This window comes from Mauremys reevesii, linkage group 8, assembly GCF_016161935.1.
Source record: "Mauremys reevesii isolate NIE-2019 linkage group 8, ASM1616193v1, whole genome shotgun sequence".
Taxonomy (NCBI): domain Eukaryota; kingdom Metazoa; phylum Chordata; order Testudines; family Geoemydidae; genus Mauremys; species Mauremys reevesii.
In genome coordinates, this window is record NC_052630.1 from 46057640 (window position 1) to 46064319 (window position 6680).

The window sequence follows — 6680 nt, forward strand, 5'->3', positions numbered from 1 at the left end:
CTGGTCCCACTCAGTGAGAGGAGGAAAGGGGTTGCATTTCCACTCTCTGGCAGTAATAAAATGGGTCTGTAAAGGCTCGCCCTACAGTCTCAAAAGGGCAAGAATTGTGCCTAAGCGGTCTGGTTTCAGGTTTGATATGGAATGGCAACTGTACTGATAGGGCCGGCTCCAGCGTTTTTGCCGCCCCAAGCAGCAAAAAAAAAAAAAAAAAAGCCATGATCGGCGGCACTTCAGCGGCAGCTCTACCAAGAGGGAGAGAGGGACCCGCCGCCGAATTGTTGCCGAAGAGACGGACGTGCCACCCTTTCCGTTGGCCGCCCCAAGCACCTGCTTGCTGCGTTGGTGCCGGGAGCTGGCCCTGTGTCCTGATGTATAACAATGGAGAAAGGTAAGGTGTGCATGATGATTATTGTAGTGCTATCAGCACTGATAACCATGAGGTGTGATCTTGGGTGGGGGAGGGAATGGGGGTGTGTGAGAGTTCTTCTTGTAGACATTTCAGAGCAAAGAAAGAATCCAAATGGAGGAAAAATCAAAACTCAAAGATGCTCTCCAACTTTGGTGGGTCCAAATTGCTTCCAAGTTTTAATATTACATACAATAATGAAGCACCATATTCTCTTTATTGCAGCAGATAGTCCAGTCATAAAACTCCCATGTGTTTTATAGAAAAGTAGCTCCCCTATTTAACAGTTTTCATCAGTCTATGGTTTAATTACCAGTCTCTATGGCCAGTAATAATTATGACCCTGTGACGTCATTTAATTGGACATTTACAAACACCAGACATAAAATTGGAGCCCATCAGTCCTTTCTGGCTTGCAAATGACCTGGTGCTGTAGATTTGCTATTTCTATCTTATAGCGTTTTCACAGTTATCATCACTGCAACACATGGTTTGTAGGGGGGCAAGAGAATGAGGGGAATGGGGTATTATTCTCCTGTTAATGCCTTTATAGGAGGAATAGATAAACGTGTTCAGATAAAGGAAGAACTAACCTAACCTTTTGCTCAACACTGGAGCTGAACCCCAAGAGTCAGAAAAGATCTATTAACTTCCTGCCACCATGATCAGCTTTATTTCCACATCCATTGTATATAATTTTTGCATGATTTTGTACTCCCCGATTCAGTCCAGGACTAGCAATAGAGCATTGCCTTAATACCATTAGAACATGTGTTCTTATGAGATTTCCAGGCCAGTTGTGAAATGCCATTTTAAGATGAAAAGTTTGGACTGCTGGGCCAGATCTTCAGATGGTGGTGCAGACCTCCAGTGCAGTGATGATTTATGCAAGTACAGTACGATTTTCACCAGTTTCATTTATACCCCCCTTTTTAAAGAGCCAAATTAGCTTTTCTGCAGGAGATTCATCCATCCACTTAAGAGCATGCCATATCTGGGTGGGTGATATATATGCCTCCTTTTGCTTTAATGATAAGTTGGGGGCATTGCTTTTTGTGATTCATGCACTGGAAATATTAAAAAAATACCCACCATTCCAAAAATTCTGCACCCTAAGTGAAAGCAGAAAAAGCAATACACTGTGAATAAACACAAGCATTTTTAATATTGATGTGATCCATGCAGGATGTTTTGGTTACTTAAGTGGGAAACAGTATTTTTGTTGTTGTTGTTATTGTTTAAACTCCACATTGAGAAGTCCAGAGGGTTGTCAGACACAATTCATAATCTCAAATGGTGTGTGGTATGGACAAATATTAATCAGACTGAAAAGCTAATTCCCTTCAATTGAAACTCTGGTGATAGAGATATAATCACAGAATCTCAGGGTTGGAAGAGACCTCAGGAGGTCATCTAGTCCACCCCCCTGCTCAAAGCAGGGCCAACCCCAATTAAATCATCCCAGCCAGGGCTTTGTCAAGCCTGGCCTTAAAAAACAGAAAGGATGGAGATTCCACCACCTCCCTAGGTAACCCATTCTAGTGCTTCACCACCCTCCTAGTGAAATAGTGTTTCCTAATATCCACCCTAGACCTCTCCCATTGCAACTTGAGACCATTACTCCTTGTTCTGTCATCTGCCACCACTGAGAACAGCCTCGCTCCATCCTCTTGGGAACTCCCGTTTAGGTAGTTGAAGGCTGCTATCAAATCCTCCCCCCCTTCTCTTCTACAGACTAAATAACCCCAGTTCCCTCAGCCTCTCTTCATAAGTCATGTGCCCCAGCCCCCTAATCATTCCGTTGCCCTCTTCTGGACTCTCTCCGATTTGTCCACATCCTTTTTGTAGTGGGGACCCAAAAACTGGACGCAGTACTTCAGATGTGGCCTCACCAGTGTCGAAAAGAGGGGAATGATCACTTCCCTTGATCTGCTGGCAGTGCTCCTACTAATGCAGTCCATTATGCTGTTAGCCTTCTTGGCAATAAGAGCACACTCTTGACTCTTCTCATCCACTGTAATCCCGAGGTCCTTTTCTGCAGAACTGCTGCTTAGCCAGTCGGTCCCCAGCCTGTAGCAGTGCATGGGATTCTGCACTTGTCCTTGTTGAACCTCATCAGATTTCTTTTAGCCCAATCCTCCAATTTCTCTAAGTCACTCTGGACCCTATCATAGAATCATAGAATATCAGGGTTGGAAGGGACCTCAGGAGGTCCAACCCCCTGCTCAAAGCAGGACCTATCCCAACCCTCCAGCATTTATCTACTTCTCCCCACAGCTTAGTGTCATCTGCGAACTTGCTGAGGGTGCAATTAATCCTATCATCCAGATCATCGATAAAGATGTTGAACAAAACTGGCCCCAGGACTGACCCCTGGGCACTCCACTTGATACCGGCTGCCAACTAGACATCAAGCCGTTGATCACTAGCCCGTTGAGCCCAACAATCTAGCCAGCTTTCTATCTACCTTATAGTCTGTGACAAAGTTCCTCCTCTACCTTGGTGGGTCCTGCACTTATTGGCAGGTTTGCTCGCCTCAGAGATTCACCATGTGGGTCAGGAAACAGCCCAGAGACCTTCCTCTCTGGTAGAAGCCACAGTCCAGGTCAATTCCTCCTGTGTCTGATCAGGAGTTGGGAGGTTTGGGGAGAACCCAGGCCCACCCTCTACTCCAGGTTCCATCCCAGGGCCCTGTGGACTGCAGCTGTCTAGAGTGCCTCCTGGTACAGCTGTGCGACAGCTACAACTCCCTGGGCTACTTCCCAATGGCCTCCTCCCAACACCTTATTTATCCTCACCATAGGACCTTTCTCCTGGTGTCTGAAAATGCTTGTACTCCTCAGTCTTCCAGCAATAGGTCTTCTCACTCTCAGCTCCTAGTGCATCTAGCTCCTAGCTCCTTGCATGCACACTACATACTGAAGTGAGGTCCTTTTTAACTCAGGTGCCCTGATTAGCCAGCCTGTCCTAATTGATTCTAGCAGTTTCTTCTTAATTGGCTCCAGGCATCCTAATTAGCCTACCTGCCTTAGTTGGTTCCAGCAAGTTCCTGCTTGTTCTGGAACTGCCCCTGTTACCTTACCCAGGGAAAAGGGATCTACTGAATCTGGGACTAATATATCTGCCTTCTAGCATTCTCCTGTAGCCATCTGACCTGACCCTGTCACAAGTCCAAATATCCAATCCATACTTTTTTAACTTGCTGGCAAGAATACTGTGGGAGACCGTATTCAAATCTTCGCTAAAGTCAAGATATATCACATCCACCGCTTTCCCCATATCCACAGAGCCAGTTATCTCACCATAGAAGGCAATAAGGCTTGACTTGCCCTTGGTGAATCCATGTTGACTGTTTCTGATCACCTTCCTCCTCTCCAAGTGCTTCAAAATAGATTCCTTGAGGACCTGCTCCATGATTTTTCCAGGGACTGAGGAGATATTAATATGGATTCTTTTTTGATACTACCAGAGCATCTACAAATTTTAATGTGTGGCAATTTGAGAAGAATGATGATGTCTGACTGTGCCCTGTTCTCTATGGCACTGTGGTTCTCAGGAAAGGGTATGTGTACCACTAGGCGTATGCAGAAGTCTTCCAGGGGGCACATCAACTCATCCAGATATTTGCCTATTTTTACAACAGGCTACATAAAAAGCACTAGCAAAGTCAGTACCAACTAAAATTTCATACAGACAATGACTTGTTTATACAGCTCTATATACTATACATTGAAGTGTAATTACAATATTTATATTCCAATGGATTTATTTTGTAGTTTTATGGTAAAAATGCGAATGTAAGCAATTGTTCAGTAATAGTGTGCTGGGACACTTATTTTTATGTCTGATTTTATAAGCAAGTAGTTTTTAAGTGAGGTGAAATCTAAGGGTACGCAAGACAAATCAGACTCCTGAAAGCGGTACAGTAGTCTGGAAAGGTTGAGAGCCACTGTTCTATGAGAATAAATACACATGCTCCAGTTCAAATTGAATTTAATTGTAAATGTAACATATTTGCAAAAAAGGTGCTTATTGTACGTACTGAATACATCCATGTAATGAAACTTTCTATTGGTGACTTTATGCTCAATGATATAAAGATTAATAATCTCACAGAAAGGTAGGAAGTTTTAAAAATTGGAATGGGGGACAAATTATTTCTTACATGGCACTGGAAACAAAGGTTTGAAAATAACAACAGGGAATTTTAGGCCTCAAGTCTGCAACACTTATGCACATGCTTAACTTTAAATACAGGAATAGTCTCACAGACTTCAATGGAACGACTCACATGAGTAAATGAAGACACATGCATAAGAGTCTGTAGGATCTGTGCCTAAGGACTCAACCCTACAGATGCTGCATAGGCTGCTCAGTGCTGTGTAGGTGTTGAGGATAATTGCTCAGCATCCAACAGTGACTCTGCAGGATTTTCATCTTTCTGCCTGAAGTGCCTGATCAAAACTCCAATGAAGCCAGTTGATGTCTTTCCAATGACTGCAAGGGGCTTTGGATGGGATCCTAAGGACCTGATTCAGGAAGGCTCTTAAGCAGGTGCTTTACTTCAGCCATGTGCTTAAAGTTAAGCAAGTGCTTTCCTTAATCAGGACCAATTAGGATTGATCCTGGGCGATGCTGAGAATTCTGTCTCTGATCCAGCATGCACTTAAGCACTTAAAAACTTTGCTGGAGAGCCACCTATCATGATGAAGCCCTGAGAGCAGTAAGCCACCTACAGGAGTAGGCAACCTATGGCACGCGAGCTGATTTTCAGTGGCACTCACACTTGCCTGGGTCCTGGCCACCGGTCCGGGGGGCTCTGCATTTTAATTTAATTTTAAATGAAGCTTCTTAAACATTTTAAAAACCTTATTTACTTTACATACAACAATAGTTTAGTTATATAGTACAGACTTATAAAAAGAGACCTTCTAAAAACGTTAAAATGTATTACTGACACACAAAACCTTACATTAGAATGAATAAATGAAGACTCGGCACACCATTTCTGACAGGTTGCCAACCCCTGCACTATAACTTTACTACAGTTGCTAGAATCAGGAATATCTTAGCAGTGAGTATACTTTTGCTGGGTACAGTTTACGTTGCTCCACTATATGGCTTCTTTATTCTGGCTAAAACAATATACTGATTGAGTCAAAAACCCTATTATGTTGGAGGCAGAGGGGAATTGATTCCCATATTATCTCACAATTACTCCTCAAAGTTGCAATTGGCTGGATTGAATATTTAGCATAAAACACTTTCAAATACCCCAAAACGGATCAGTCCACTGACCCATCAAATAAAGAAGATCACAATACATGGATAAATCCCCTATTGTTCTTGATGGCAGAGTAGCTTTGATCACAATTAATATTCTTCCTCAATTGCTGTATCAAATGCAGATGTTTCCTTTCAGTTTTTAATCAATTTTCTTTGTGAAATTAAACAGGGCATTTTCATGATAGGCATGGCAAATAAGGAACCATGTCTCTCTCTTGAAACATAACTGTGTGTTTAGGCAAATCAGAAGGAGAATGTAACTTTTCTAATATAAATCGAAACCTTCTTCTCAATACAGAGTAGCCTACAGCCATGGGGGAAGGGAAATTAAAAGATACAAAGTATATTATTCTGTGTCATGGCTTTCAACACTTGAGAATCTGAACTTGAGAGCGGGGGTCAACAACCAAATATAGAATCATAGAATATCAGGGTTGGAAGGGACCTCACGAGGTCATTTTGTCCAACCCCCTGCTCAAAGCAGGACCAATTCCCAACTAAATCATCCCAGCCAGGGCTTTGTCAAGCCTGACCTTAAAAACCTCTAAGGAAGGAGGTTCCACCACCTCCCTAGGTAACCCATTCCAGTGCTTCACCACCCTCCTAGTGAAAAAGTTTTTCCTAATATCCAACCTAAACCTCCCTCACTGCAACTTCAGACCATTACTCCTTGTTCTCTCACCTGCTACCACTGAGAACAGTCTAGATCCATCCTCTTTGGAACCCCCTTTCAGGTAGTTGAAAGCAGCTATCAAATCCCCCCTCATTCTTCTCTTCTGCTGACTAAATAATCCCAGTTCCCTCTGCCTTTCCACATATGTCATGTGCTTCAGCCCCCTAATCATTTTTGTTGCCCTCCGCTGGACTCTTTCCAATTTTTCCACATCCTTCTTGTAATGTGGGGCCCAAAATTGGACACAGTACTCCAGACACAGTTCACCAATGTTGAATAGAGGGGAATGATCACATCCCTCGATCTGCTGGCAAT